The following is a 16,075-nucleotide window of genomic DNA, read 5'->3' on the forward strand; positions in this document are numbered from 1 at the left end:
AGTGTCTGTCAGATTTGGAGGACGATGTTCACTCGCTGCGCTCAGGTGCACTTCAAACCAATCGTACACACCAATCCATCCTAGACAAGCTGGATGATTTAGAAAATCGCTCACGCAGAAATAATCTGCGCATAGTGGGCCTTCCAGAATCGTTTTCCACCGGGGTGCTTCCAGAATTATGCTCCACACGTATACCCTCAGCTCTAGGTCTAACCACTTTGTGTCAGGTCGAGAGAGCTCATCGCCTGGGGCCGCCTTCGAATGACCGCCGTACACCGCGATCGGTGATAGTCAAGTATCTCAACTACGCTGATCGAGTGGCTATTCTTACTTCCTTCCGCAATTTTCGATCCCTACAAGTAGACGGTCACAAATTACTCCTATTTGCCGATTACTCGCAAGAAGTATCCCGCAAACGTAAGGCCTTTCAGGAAATATGTGCCACGCTCCACCAAAGGGGCTACAAATTCACCTTGGCTTATCCGGCTACTCTCCGCTTTACTACACCTTCTGGCGATACAAAGTCTTTCATCCACCCTGAAGAAGCCGCTCAATATTTACAAGATTCTTTGATGGCTACGGATGGTGTGCCGTCTCCTCACCCTCGCAACTCGGGCCCTAGAGATCAGCGAAGCCCTCGCAAAGATCCACCGAAACGCCCACGTACTAACTTTGCTCCCTCTAAATCTCGCCAATCCTGAGCTGGCGCACTCTCTCAGGCGCTATACGGTTTACCCCACGACTTGGACCACCTGCCTTGTTTAACTGAATTTAATTTTCTTGTGCCTTTAGCTATCATCTTCAGTCCACAGATAGCTATACCAGTTGTTAGAAAGCAATAATTTAGTTGGTCCTGTGGTACTTTCCTCTCATTTTGCTTGAAAGCATATACATATACTGACTGTGTCATCCCTTTTCTGTGCCTTGCCTCGACCACAGTTCCGCTCTGGTCATTCGATTTGTTGAGCCTCTTCTCCCTTTGGCGATGCCATTTAGGCACGGGGGTCATGCTCCCCTGCCCTCACAACAACTCCAATGAGTCACTGCTGCAGATCACTACTCTGCTATTTCCCGGACACGTTGGTCCCAGTACAGGGACAGCATGCAGATTTATGTGAAGTCCAATACACTGTTATGGTTTTTTGTTTGTTTTGCTCTTCTGATAGGCCCCGGTTGGGCCACCATGTTCCACTCTCTTTCTCCCTTCTTTTGCTCTCTTTCCTTACATTTTTCTGGAGAATCACCCCTTCCTTGGGAGTCGACCATACTTCATCAGAGATTGGGCGGTAATGGGCGGATAGCTGGCTCCACCCTACAAAACTGTAAGTCCACTACCTCTGTATTCACCTCATATCATGTGACCTAATGATTCGTATTTATTCTTGGAATGTCAAGGGCTTAAGATCACCTCATAAACGAATGGCTATTCTCTGCCATCTCCGCCGACTTAGAGCAGATGTAGCACTACTCCAAGAAACACATTTAGGCCAATCTGACTTTGTTCGTATGAAGAAACTTTGGGTAGGACACGTTATAGGTTCTCCCTCACTCAATAATAAAGCAGGTGTGCTCATTCTGATACACAAAAAGCTCGCACCTGACATAATCTCGGTAAACACTGATGAGGCAGGCAGATTCCTAGCGGTACACCTCAAAGTAGGCTCTCAATCATTGGTCCTCACCAATATTTATGCTCCAAACTCACCGTCAAAACAGTTTTTTCAGGACCTGTCATCAAAGCTGTCCGCCTACATACATCTACCTTTAGTAGTCGGAGGGGACTTCAACTCACTTATGAATGCCTATGAAGATAAGTCAAAATCACTAGAACACAATCACCGCCCACTTGCGGAGTCCCAATCAACACTCACACTACTGTCTACATTTGCGGAAGCAATGCAACTAACAGACATTTGGCGTTTAGCCCACCCAGATGGGAAGGAATTCACCTTCTTTTCTCCGGTGCACCATTCGCTTTCCAGAATAGACTATTTTTTTTGCAATTCTATTGCTTTGCAATACGCATCTTCCTCAGATATACATGACATAGTTATTTCGGACCATTCTCCCATATCCATAACCCTCAACTATCTCCACAACACACAATCTCACAAAACGTGGCGCTTTCCTTCTTTCTTAGCAAATAACCAGGAGGTGTTACGTCAACTCCAAGATACTTGGGCAGACTTCCAGATCACCAATGCAGCTCACTTATCCAATCCTAACCTATTTTGGGAAACAGGAAAGGCGGTTTTACGTGGTAAAATCATCGCCTTTACATCTGCGTATAAGAAAAAGGTCGCTCTAAAATACACAGAAGCTAGTAACCGACTCCGACAGACGCAAAAAAATTTGGCTGACTCCAACACACATGAACATAGGAAAGCATGGCTAGAGGCAAAACACCAATTCGAAACATGGGCATCAGCACAAGAATCCATGCACCAATCACATCTCGACTTACAGTATCATAAGTTTGGCAACAAGCCGGGCAGACTCCTGGCTCGCTTGTGCCGTAAACCGTTTACTCCTACACAATTTACCTCCCTCAAAGACTCTCAGGGTATATTGAAACACTCCCCTGAAGAAATTGTTTCCATATTGGAAAGTTTCTACACTAAACTATATGGCCCCGACCCTATTGACCAATCAAAGGCTTTGTCTTTTCTAGACGGCATTGCTCTTTCTCAAATCGATCTCGTAGCACTCCAATCTCTTAATGCTCCTATATCTCAATCCGATATTCAATCCGCTATAAAAACTCTAGCTAATGGTAAAGCCCCTGGCCCAGACGGATACACTTCTGAGTTCTATAAACTCATGGCTGCAACCCTTTCTCCTACCCTGCAATCAGTTTACTGCTCTATACAAGAAGGGGGTGCCTATCTTCCGTCTGCCTTTCAGGCACATATAAAATTGATAGCAAAGAAAGACAAAGATCCGTCTGACCCAGGTTCCTATAGGCCGATCTCCCTTCTAAATTTAGATGCCAAAATTCTATCGAAAATTATCGCAAATCGTTTAGCTATTGTTTTACCTTCCATCATTCATCCCTCTCAAGCGGGCCTCATACAAGGACGCTCTGCTGCCTCAAACATCTGCAAAGTACTAACAGTGTTAAATCATGCTAAAATCAATCCTCACCTAGATCTAGCGATAATCTCTCTTGATGCTGAAAAGGCCTTCGATAATGTTAACTTTCAGTGGCTGCAGATGGTTTTACATAGATTTGGCTTCTCAGGCCCTTTCACTCATGTAGTCCAAGCTATGTACTCAGCTCCTACAGCACAGGTGGTTGCTGCAGGACACACATCTACCCCTATTAAACTGCATAAAGGAACAAGACAAGGGTGCCCCTTATCCCCCTTGCTCTTCAATTTGGCCCTAGAACCCTTAGCCCGCTTCCTTCTGTTCCACTCACAGCTGCACGGAGTCCAAATAGCTCAACAAGATCTACGTTTAGCCTTGTTTGGCGATGACATTTTAATTTTCACTGCCAACCCAACTCATGACCTGCCTTATATACAGGATATTTTCACAGCCTTCAGGCACTGTTCGGGTCTTCGTATTAACTTCACGAAAAGCGAAGTCCTTCCCTTATTCCATGCACGCACTCCCTCATGGGCTCATAATTCTCATTTCAAAATTGCTCCTCATCATATTACATACTTAGGAATCAAAATTGGAAAACTTGCCTCTTCCCTCTTGTAAAATATCGTATTGTCTCGATATTTTCTTAACTTGTATTGATGAGAAATGTTCAGATAGAAAGTCCTTCCATTTCTTGTATAAACTCAAAAAGATGATTTAATAATAACGTTGCATAAAATTAGAAATAAAATATTGGAATACAGAATGTTTAAATAAAGTCCAAAAAGTATAGTTAAGTTCTTAATAATAAAATTGTATGTAATTGTGTGTGTATAATATGAATGTGTGTAGATATGAGCAAGCAGCTCCCTTCGCCTAGCTGTCTAAAGAAAGTATGCTTTAAACCTTTGTCCTGCTCTAGAAAGCAATCCAGCCCCCACCAACCTAAAAGTGGGTTGGTATACTCTTGTAGTCCCACTAAGATAATTGACACCAACAGATGTGTATATATATAACAAACCCTCCAGCCTACTTCTCTCAAAGTCTGAGTGTAACTTTATCTCTTACATAGATGGGGGAGGATGGGGGAAGGTATAGCTAATTACTCTCATATGTGGCTTGAATGTAAAGGAAAAACCCAAGATATTTATATTCACAGACTATGAAGTCTAATTCCTTACTTTTCCCAATCTAGAACAAATATAAATATAATAACTCAATTATTCTATTAAGATCCAACTCATTCATACTTGTTAGTACTGTTAATAAGAAGATATTAGATATTTAGGTTAAGGAAAGCTTCTAACATTTCCCTCTCAAAATGATCGATTTTATCGAATCTTAATCATTTTCCTTATCTTAATCCATTTATACACATTCTCGTCACTTTCGTATCCATTCAAGCGTTTTTGGATCTTAAGATAATTGATCTGAACTTATCTTCAATTTGATTCTATAATGGGAAAACAAATTCTTTGATAAACCTTTTGTTATGTATCACATAAAAATATTTTTACCCTTATTATTTTCCTTTCCTTTCACCAAATAATTCATCCCCTTAATAAATGTATAACTGTAACATTAAAGTACAATACTTTAAAATATGTCACTTAAAAAATAGATGTTTCATATTTTCCCTCCAAAATGTGTGTAGCACACAGTTCTATAATCCACTACATCTTTTCAAAATACCTTATCAACATTTAAACATAACATATGTTCTCTAACTTCAATCCATACATGTATATCAAATGATTTTTTTTTTAAAAACATACATATAACAATGTAAAGCTTGCCTAAATTTTTCTATATGTACCTTAGAAAACTTATCTCTAGCTTAATTAACAACAGATGTTCTAACTAAGAGTGACTCTGTTGTAACAAAAGTTTAACCCTTTCACTTCTGAAAATACATAGTGTGTGATTGCAAATGTTCATGTGAAAACTGATCTCATCTTGATATGATAAACATATCATGTCAAAAATAAAATGTACACACAAAAAAAACCAATATATCTGATGATGAATGAATTATTTCATCAGTAGTCAAAAGTCAATTGTTTTATAAGTTCTTCCTCTATGAGATGCCTTGAGATGTCTTGTCTTCTTCTAGCACTCTGTAAAGTTCAAATAACTTTATTGAACATAAAAAGAACAACAAAAACTATGATGAATGAAATTCTTGTTGCAAAGCTTCTTCCAGAATAAATTTCCTTCTTGGAAAATGTATTATCATCTGAAAGGTTTAGAAATATTTGAACTTTCTTCCTTTAACAGTTACTCTTAGGTCATTTCCTGTAACAGAAATGCAGTATCATTATTTTGGCATTGATAATTTTACATGGATTAATCCTCTTACATTTATCTGTTAATATTACATATCATAATCACAAACATTTCTAGTCATGACATGGAAGACATATTTTGATTATAATACTTCTTATTGACTTGTAGTGTTCTATTTTAGAATGCGGGCACTTCCTAACAGTACTAGGGTTGCTGATGCAAATCCCAACCATGGCATCACCTGCCTGGAGTTTACATGTTCTCCCTGTGCTTGTGTGGGTTTCCTCCAGGTACTCCGGTTTCCTCCCACACTCCAAAGACATGTTGGTAGGAGAATTGGCTCCTATCTAAATTGGCCCTAGTATGTGTATGTATGACTGTGAGTTAGGGACCTCAGATTGTACACCTCTTGAGGGTTAGGGACTTATGTGAATGTACTATATATGTAAAAAGCACTACGTAAATTGACGACGCTATATATGTACCAGAAATAAACAAAAATAAATATAACAGGACGCTACATCTCCATTATTGGTCATGATTCAAAACCTTGGTTTCAAAACCAAAGAAAGGTTTTGTATCAACCCAGAGATGACAAAGGATCATGCCTTTGATCTTATCTCTATAAAATTGGAAATATGCGTAGCTGTTTTTTGTGTTGGCTTACTTCTTGTAGTGTAAGACTGATCTACAGTAACACATACTGGTTTCAAACTTTTCTCAGTTCCTATGTTGAAAACATGAGGTACAAACTTCTCACTTACAGCTGTACAAACATGTGTTGGTATGTTTTCCTGAAAAAGGTCTTTTTGTTACTTCTATCTGAATGTGTTTGAAAGACAGTGTTTTGTACCATATAGGATAATTTTCACGATACTTTTCTGTTGAACCATCTTCCTGTAGGAGTTTCAGTGATGAATCAGGTGTCTGTAATATGATCTTACTTGATCTCACAATGTATTCAGTTATTTTGACTGCAAAGAAAACACTTAACAATTTTTTCATATGTGCATCAAAGTTTTTCTCCATATTTGTCAAAGTTCTTGAGAAGAAACCTATTATTTTCTGATTACCGTCTTTTAATTGTGACAAAGTTGCTGAGATTGCATTATTGGAAACATTGGTTTCTAAAACAAAAGGAACTTTACTACAAAACTCAACAGTACTTAATGTAGTAGCATTCTGCAAATTCCATTTCAATAGTTCAAAAGCTTCTTTCTCAGTTTGATTCCATTGATCAAACACACCAGCTTTTTGTCTCAAACGATCAAATAATGATCTAGACTTTTCTGCAAAATTGGGTATAAAATCTTTACAATGATTTACTTCACTCAAAAACTGACGCAAAGCCTTGCGATTTGTTGGAATTGGATAAGCAGAAATAGTTCTAACTTTTTCTTGCAATATCTGTCTCTGTCCATGACTAATTTGCATATGAAGGAATTCCACCTGTCTTTTCATCAACTGAACTTTCTCTGTATTCAATTTCAATCCTGCTGTATGTAACAACGTAAATATTTCAGACAAAAGAGTGATATGTTCAGTTCTATTTTGTGTAGACAAGAGAAGCTTGTCTACATGCTGGACAATACATTCTGGCCTAGAGAATTTAGATAATATTTTTCCCAAATACTCATGAACAATCCCATCACTTAAATCTAAGCCTGGGGCTAATCTTGTGAATGTATAAGTTTCTTTGTTGAAGCTAAAGGCAAGTTTATATTGACAACTCTTAGCTAAGGGTACTGACAAATGGCTATTGGCAATTTCAAGTACTGAGAATATTTTGGCCTTGGCATCCAGATGTGACATTATGTTACAATCAGGAACAATAGATCTGTTATTTGTGATGCATTTGTTCAATGTCCTGAAATCAACTGATAAAGAATATGAATTATCAACTTTGATAGGCCAAATACAATTATTCACCACTGATTGTACTTTCTTTAAAATACCTTGCTGTAAAAACTCATCTACAATGGAAGAGATTGGATTAATTGATTCTAATGGCAATTTGTATTGAGGTTGAGGCTTAGGGTCTCTACCTTCAATGTCAACATCAAAATCCTTAAACAAACCTACATCATTTTTGCTTCGACTCCAAAGATCTGTATGTGATATAACCAATTGTTCCAATTCAAGATTGGTTCCTGTATGTGGCCATTTATGATCTGAAGACATGTCAGCAGTTGCTGTACAAATACTTCCAACATTACAGTACATGGAAGAATCAATTGATGTTGATTTGGGCCTTCCACTTTCATCCAATAAATTTGGAGCAACATATTCCAACAGTAAAGAAGAAGAATCTCCATTTGATCCTGATTTAAATTTCGGCAATGGCAATAAACCATTCCTATTAATGACAACAGCACTGTTTACCATATTGTTTAAGCTGTTGTTAACTCTCAGTGAACTGATCTTTTTAACTTCTGAGGCATAAGGCAACTCAGACAGACTATTGTTGGAACATGGAGGAGCAGATTGTTCAGAAATTATATTTTGGTCTTCTAATTCCAAAGCTTTTCTTTGTAAATCTAATTTATAATGAATACAATCTCTTTTCAAATGACCAAATCGTTTACAATAGAAACAAATAGTATTTCCTGTCTGCTCTGAGACTCTCGTCCTGCCTGTGACGTATTCATCATCATAACTGGGTGTGGCTAAGCACATGGTCTCTCTCTGTTCTCCATTTTGAACAATTAAACTTTCCTTCTTCTGATTGTTTAATTTAAGTTGTCTCCTAACTGTATCAATAACTTTGGCTGCTTGATCTAAATCATTTTTTCCAGTAGCAATAATAACAGATGCTGGATCAAGATACTTGAATTTTTTAACAAAAGCATTTACCATAGAAGGAGTCTCATTGTCTAAATTAAATATCATTTTGTATACTTTAGAAAATCTATTTTTAAATTCAAAAGGATCATCATTAATCGTAGCTCTTAAGGAGTCTAAGATTTCCAAAGAAGGAGTTTCCTCTCCAGTAGTAAATTTCAATAATTGACGTAGTCGGTCTGATGCATTGCTATGCATTTCCTCATCATCCTCAATATATGGCGTTTTGATTAATCTACATGCCATAACACTGGGGAGCCATAAACAGAATAGAAAATTTCTTTGCTCCTGATTTAAACAAAAATTATTACAAAAATTTTCATAAACCTCCATGTTATAGAAAGCATCGGCGTCCATATCATAGGCTGGCATATCCTTCAAAATTTTCATGAGCTGATCAAGGATTTTAAGATTAAGTTTTGCAGCTTTATCCCTTAATTTTCTCTTACACATTTCTTCCTGATTGGTAGGATCTCCTTCCATAGACTGGATCTCTGGTACAAAAGATTTTTGTTTCTCTGCCTTAGTATTCACACAAATTCTTTTTACATCATTCTGCAGGTCAGATAACTGAATGTCTTTTGTTTGAATTGCACTTTGCATATCATCTATTTGCTCAGTCAAAATCTGGCAATTAGCACATACACTGCTCTGATCTTGCTTCATTATACATGTAGCAGTCTTAGGAACATCAAAAATCATGGCATTAAAAACATTAACTAACTTCATTACATTTCTAACTTGTTTGCTCAGTTTCTTAAAGGAAAACTTAGATTTTTCTATCTTAATATTAGCCTGTAAGCACTCATTATACATGTACCGCCAAAGTTCATTATCTTTAACAAATGTAGACAGATTCTTGAATTCTAACTTACTCTCTCTAGATAATTCATCAATAAAATCCATTACTTACCAATTAATAAGGTCTTTCTTTACATAACGCGTCTTTTCTCTCTTGGCGGGAAATGACATCACCAAGGAACAGCGTTGCTTGCAATTGCGCAAAATTCTCACCAATTCTGCTTTTAGGTTCTCGATTATGCCGACGATTCATCTGTTGCAGACTTTACTTCTCCTGAAAGCTTGATTTCATATTTTGCTGAGTGTGCAAACCTCTTCCCTCTCATCAAGAGGAAGAAGAAAAAAGTCAAAAATAAGCGATCGGCGGAAACGAATCGAACTGGAGGCTCGCCACTGTAAAATATCGTATTGTCTCGATATTTTCTTAACTTGTATTGATGAGAAATGTTCAGATAGAAAGTCCTTCCATTTCTTGTATAAACTCAAAAAGATGATTTAATAATAACGTTGCATAAAATTAGAAATAAAATATTGGAATACAGAATGTTTAAATAAAGTCCAAAAAGTATAGTTAAGTTCTTAATAATAAAATTGTATGTAATTGTGTGTGTATAATATGAATGTGTGTAGATATGAGCAAGCAGCTCCCTTCGCCTAGCTGTCTAAAGAAAGTATGCTTTAAACCTTTGTCCTGCTCTAGAAAGCAATCCAGCCCCCACCAACCTAAAAGTGGGTTGGTATACTCTTGTAGTCCCACTAAGATAATTGACACCAACAGATGTGTATATATATAACAAACCCTCCAGCCTACTTCTCTCAAAGTCTGAGTGTAACTTTATCTCTTACATAGATGGGGGAGGATGGGGGAAGGTATAGCTAATTACTCTCATATGTGGCTTGAATGTAAAGGAAAAACCCAAGATATTTATATTCACAGACTATGAAGTCTAATTCCTTACTTTTCCCAATCTAGAACAAATATAAATATAATAACTCAATTATTCTATTAAGATCCAACTCATTCATACTTGTTAGTACTGTTAATAAGAAGATATTAGATATTTAGGTTAAGGAAAGCTTCTAACACCTCTACTCGCTCAATTTTTCACCAACAATTCAAAAAATTATAGGCGAACTAGAGGTATGGAAAGAGTTACCACTGTCACTTGTAGGGAGAGCCCACCTCTTCAAGATGGTGAGCTTCCCGAAATTGTTATACCCTCTTCAGACCATCCCTCTACTACTTAAGCATACGGACATTCTTAGACTAAACAAAGCGCTCTCTACATTTATTTGGAAAGGACGTCGGTCACGCATTGCCCTGCATAAACTATATCTGCCTAGATGTGAGGGGGGAATTGGTCTTCCAAATATCAGAGTATATAATCTCTCATGCATCTTACGGGTGTGTATAGATTGGCTGACCAAATCCTCCAACTATTCTAATCTGCAAATAGAATCTGCCATGGCCCATCCTTTCGATCTTGCAGCCCTTTTACATTCAAACCCTAACTCACTCCCTCCACACTTAAAATATAATCCACTCATCCGTGATACCCTTATCACATGGAGGGAGATCAGACGTAAATTAGGCGTATCCCCATGGGTTTCCCGTTTCCTCCCCATACATCATAATCCTGCTTTTTCTGTCCCTCAACAACACGCAGCTTATGATCTATGGTTGGAAAGGGACCTCAAACTAGTTATTATACGATACGGCCTCTGGCTTTCCTTTATCTTTTTCTCAGATTTCAACTTCTTTCAATCTACCGCCTCATCAATTTCTGTATGTTTTGCAAGTTTGTAATTATGTGAACAAGATAACATTGGTTAAATCTAGTCGCTTCCGTTCCTCATTCATAGATATCTTAGTTAGAAATCGGAAATACAAGATATCCCACATTTATGGACCATTAAACCTACACTATGTGCACCCTCTAGAGGCCTCCACTCCTACTTCTCCTTGGATCAGAGACTTTGACAATACACTCTCAATGGATCAAATCCTCACTGGTTTCAACAATACCTGTGCCTTCAACTCCAATGAGTTCTGGCGGGAGCAACAATTAAAGTTAATGCACCATGCCTATATGCCATGCCTATATGTCCGTGGGAATCCCTCGGTCTCTACTTGCCCTTTGTGTGGACACTATAAACCTTCGCTAAAACACAGATTTTGGGATTGCCAACTAATATCTACTTTTTGGTCCCAACTACTCAGCTATATCGCCTTCATCACTTCTCTACAACTACCAAGGGACCCTTTACCTCTTCTCTTCGGCAACTTGGAATCAGTCTCCACAGGGGCTCATCCACTTCAGCTTGCCATTCTCCGAGCCACAAAACCGTGGCTGTCCTCTTGCCTGATGGTCTCGAGGAGAGCCATATTGAAAAAGTGGGTCTCCAACAGTCCTCCTAATATTTCGGATGTCAAGTCAGCTCTTAATGCACTTCTTCGTTTGGACCAGCTTAACTTCCTCACCTCATCCCTCCAGCACAGTGAGGATCAATATAATCGAAAATGGAGACTCTATGTTCAAAAATCCTTTCCAACCACAGAGCTTCAGTTTTTCCTTCATGGCTCTTCTGTGATGCCCCAATCTGGAAACATGATCCAGTAAACCCGGACTTATTGTTTTGCTTTATGAGGATTTAAGGTGTGCATGACTATATCTAAAACATTTACAATACTCGTTTGTTGCTGCTCTCACACCGCTTCTAGCCAACCTAGGCAACCAAGCCACATTTCCTTTCATCTACTTCCTTTATCATTTTCTTTATACTTCATCTTCATCGCACATTCTTTTATAACTTCTCCCCCCCACCCTTAATCAGCGAGGGCTCACAACACGTATATCACTTTTTGTTACAGGGAGTCGCCTCTAGCTCTATTTTTCTATTTTTCTCTCAAACCACAGCGCTTGGCTCATTACCAAATATTCTTAACGACTTCTTGGGAGGGGATCCTCTGGCCCGTTCCAACATCATTTTCCCACCTCTTTCTTTTTTTTTTTTTTTTTTTCTTTTTCTCCATCTTTTCTCCATACTAGCTTCCTTCTCAACCTTTTTCTCCTTCTGAATAGATCTACCTATCTCCCTGATCCTTCTTCTTTGATTATCTCCTCTACATACGCTTCTTTCCTACTTCAACATTCATGTCTTACGCATGATAACTGACATACTCTAAGCACCCCAGTTTTCATTCAAAGTTCAGTGGTATTGCCTGACCTTCTTATCTTTGGATATATATCATAGCTTACCATTACACATTCCCTACACTCTATACTGACTTATAATGCCTCCCATCTTTTGTCTCATTTGCCTTCAGAGTTTCTGTTCAGAGGTTCTAACTGCTGACATATCGTGAATCTTTCTGATCAGTTTTCTATGCAAAATCTTGTATTGCTCATATTGGTCAATCTATCAGTACTGTTAAAAAAAAAAAAAAAAAAGGTTACTTTGTTGCCAAGAAGCATCTTTGGAGTGTTTCATCCGCTGAGTTTATGTAATTTGAAAAATTCAAATAAAGTTTTGTTTAAAAAAAAAAAAAAACACAAATTGTAAGCTGGAACATATTTTATTACAGAACAGACATACTATGTGGTTTGTTTACTGAAAGCAAATAGGCTGTTCACTTTGCAAGTGAATTTTTTATTAGCTTAATGAATGTAGAAAAAAATCATTTTGCAAAGAATACCAAATCATTGGCAAGGAAATACAAAAAAAACTGTATTTCTGCTTGCACATTATTGGATGTTGGACATAAGCAGAACTTCACATCATTTACTAAGCTAAGTGAAAATTCCCTTCCAAAGTTAAAATTTCCTTGTACAGAGAACAGCCTAATTGCCTAACCTCTGTACCTTTTAGCAATAATGGCTTTAGTCCTTGTATCCTTCTTTACACTGTACACTGAGATGTGCATGCTCAATTCAATTTAAATGTATGTCATCTGAGGACTGCTTGTATGAATTAACGCCCATGCAGGAGTTAAATCTTCCTTCACTGGATAGTCAAGGAGGCTGAAGCCCCCATACCCAGAAGTAGACATGTTCAATTCATTTTGTTACTAATCAAAATTCTGACAATATTTGCATGATTCGGATGTATCCAAATCTCCGAATCACAAATGCAAGGAATTTAAATAAATCTAAAATAAATTATAACCAAAACAACAAATTCATTTGTATTCATTTATTTATTTTGGATGACATGATGCAATAGTGTGGGCCTTTTGTTAATGTTTGAAGCATCCAAAATAACATAACATAATGAATGATCCAAATTCATTTGGATCCAATTGTTTCTATTCTAGTGAGTGTAACATGAATATTCTAATAAGATGCTTTTTGTATTGAGTTGAACTTGAGAGACCATTCATTTAATTTGTATGTGCATGGCCCAACAAACAAAGTCAGTTAGGAATAAGGAAATTAATTCAACTTAATAACATAACAAATGAATAGGTATTACTTTGGATTAATTTGTTTTATTCAGATGAGAGCAGTGCAGTAGTCTTTTTATACATCGATAATGAGCTGATTCTTTTTGAATTACATATTTCATTATTATGAAAATTCCCTATATATGAAATGGAAACATATTGTAATAAATACAGTAAGGTATAAAAGTGAAATAAGAAGATTTCTACTTTTTGTTTGGGTTGAATGGAGGTGGATCCATCACAATCTTCTAATGATAACATAAATTAATGAGAAATTAATTTCATTTCATTTGTTACTTTCGGACATACGTTACTCAAGTCAACCAGCTCAGCTGAACCAACCAGCTTCCTACTTATTTTGTTTTGGTTGGATGCAGGTGGATCCATCAAAATCTTTGAATAATAACATAGCAAATGAATAAGAAATTAATTGTGTTTCATTTGTTACTTTCGGACACATGTAACTCCAGTAACCCAGCTCATTCCATTTCTCTTCGTGGGTATTACTAGCAGGGATGACTCAGAGTGCATAAGTAATCTCCAAAAAAAAAGGAATTAAAATGAATATAGACAGTCCTCTATTTTTGGAAGTTATTCAATCAATTCAGAACAATCCAAATATACAAAATTAATTCTGAAAACAAATCATTCTAACTTAATGATTGTCATGAAATGAAAAGATTTACTTAACGAATGAAAATAAAACACATTTTTCTGTCATGCACATCTCTACCCAGAATAAACCAGGGAAAAGATTATGGTGCCAGTGAGAGAGCTTGCAGCTGTTGCATTGCTGCAGTGGAGGTATTTGTGGACTTTAGCTCTGCTTTAATCTTCTAAATGACTGTACATCAAATTTATATATATCAAACAACATTTGTGACTAATTTTCAAATCTTAATAAGCTGATTTAACAGTTTACAACATAACATATTAAACAATTTCTCTGTGTTTCTTTAAATGTCATTGTGACTCATAAGGTTGTTGCTTTTTTGATTTGTTTTCAGTTTTTGGAATAATGCTTGCTAGGCTGTCAAAGAAGATTACAGTTTATTCAGTGCTATTCTTCTTAAATGCAAATTAGATAACTCAGTTGTAACCTATGTATGTAGTGTCATAAAATTTCAATGAAAACTGCATTTTATATGCAGCTACTGCTTTCTATCAAATAAAGCACCAATTTACAAAGACTCAAGTTATTCCTCCCATTGTGCCCTGTAGTAGAGCATGTTTTTACATAGCTGATCAAAGCACTGTATGGCTTTAACATTCATTACGTGAAACAAAACTAGGCTGATATGTCAGCAGACATTACTAATAATATACTTTTCTACCATTATTTCACTGTAAAGGTGGATATTATAAAGCAAAATTAATCATACCATATGTCAATTAAAGCATTCTGGTTCCTGTTGACCAAATTCAGTTATGCTGAATTTCATGGTCACTGGTCCGGAAATAATTCCTGATAAGACAAATATTTTTGTAGAATGTGGTATCAAGGAGGGATTCACAATAAGTGTGCTAAATTAACTGATGTGCACTCCAGGGGGAGCACGGGAGGAACGCACATGGGAGGACGTTCTCCCAGAACTGGTGAGCTGTCCTGTAGCTGTCTTTCGGCTATAGCGTGATCAGAAAGAGGTTCATAACGTCAGTAACTGGTTAATTGCTTTATAATATTTTCTTAAATTCTCATTTACTTGATACAATCCCATTGTATTTGAAACTTCAAAGTAGTTTAACAAAAGGCATACAAGAAATTATTACTGTGAAGGTTGTGGTGAGAAGGTACTAAAGGAAAACTCCCCACAAATCCTTCCAACTAATTTATTTTAGTCTCTTCTACCTATAACCTTCATAGTTATACTTTCTTGCTGGTCCCTAGGCCCTACTGCATAGAATCCATTGCTTCCATGCACTGCACCAATAATGGCCATCAAGCTTGAAACAGATGTACGGTAAGCCATTGGGACAAAAATAAATGATTTTAAATGCTCACATTTAGGAAACTACTTTAATAAAATGCATACAAAAATACATTCATGGTTAAAAAGGAAATCACAAAGACAAGTTAATTACTGTGTTCAAATACACTGCTCAAAAAATAAAAAAAACATTTTGAAAACACATCAGATCTTAATGTGGCAAAATCATGCTGGATATCTATGCTGATATGGACTGGGTAATGTGTTAGGAATGTAAGGATGTCCCATCGTTTGATGGAAATGAAAATTATTAACCTATAGAGGACTGAATTCAAAGACACCCAGAAAATCAAAGTGAAAAAATTATGCAGCAGGCTAGTCCATTTTGCTGAAATTTCATTGCAGCAAATCAAAATAGTACCCAGTAGTTTGTATAGCCCCCACGTGCTTGTATGCATGCCTGACAATGTCGGGGCATGCTCCTAATGAAACAAAAGATGGTGTCCTAGGGTATTTCCTCCTGGATCTGGAACATGGCATCACTGAGCTCCTGGACAGTCTGAGGTGCAACCTGGTGGCGTGGGATTGACCAAAACATGGTATCCAAGAGGTTTTCTATTGGATTTAGGTTAGGTGAACATGGGGGCCATTCAATGGTATCAATTCCTTCATCCTCCAGGAACTG

General features: G+C 37.2%; 1 long non-coding RNA gene across 1 annotated transcript; it reads right to left on the reverse strand.

Annotated features, from left to right (window-relative positions):
• Positions 1-3,780: 3,780 nt before the first annotated feature.
• LOC149469809 (uncharacterized) lies at positions 3,781-10,097 on the reverse strand. The gene is made up of 2 exons (XR_016311506.1): positions 9,131-10,097; positions 3,781-5,385 (listed from the first exon to the last, which is right to left on the reverse strand). It is a non-coding gene; the product is annotated as an uncharacterized LOC149469809 (long non-coding RNA).
• Positions 10,098-16,075: the final 5,978 nt, after the last annotated feature.

The sequence above is a fragment of the Staurois parvus genome, unplaced genomic scaffold (assembly GCF_062004578.1).
Source record: "Staurois parvus isolate SC_StPar_1 unplaced genomic scaffold, SC_StPar_1.0 ptg000059l, whole genome shotgun sequence".
Taxonomy (NCBI): domain Eukaryota; kingdom Metazoa; phylum Chordata; class Amphibia; order Anura; family Ranidae; genus Staurois; species Staurois parvus.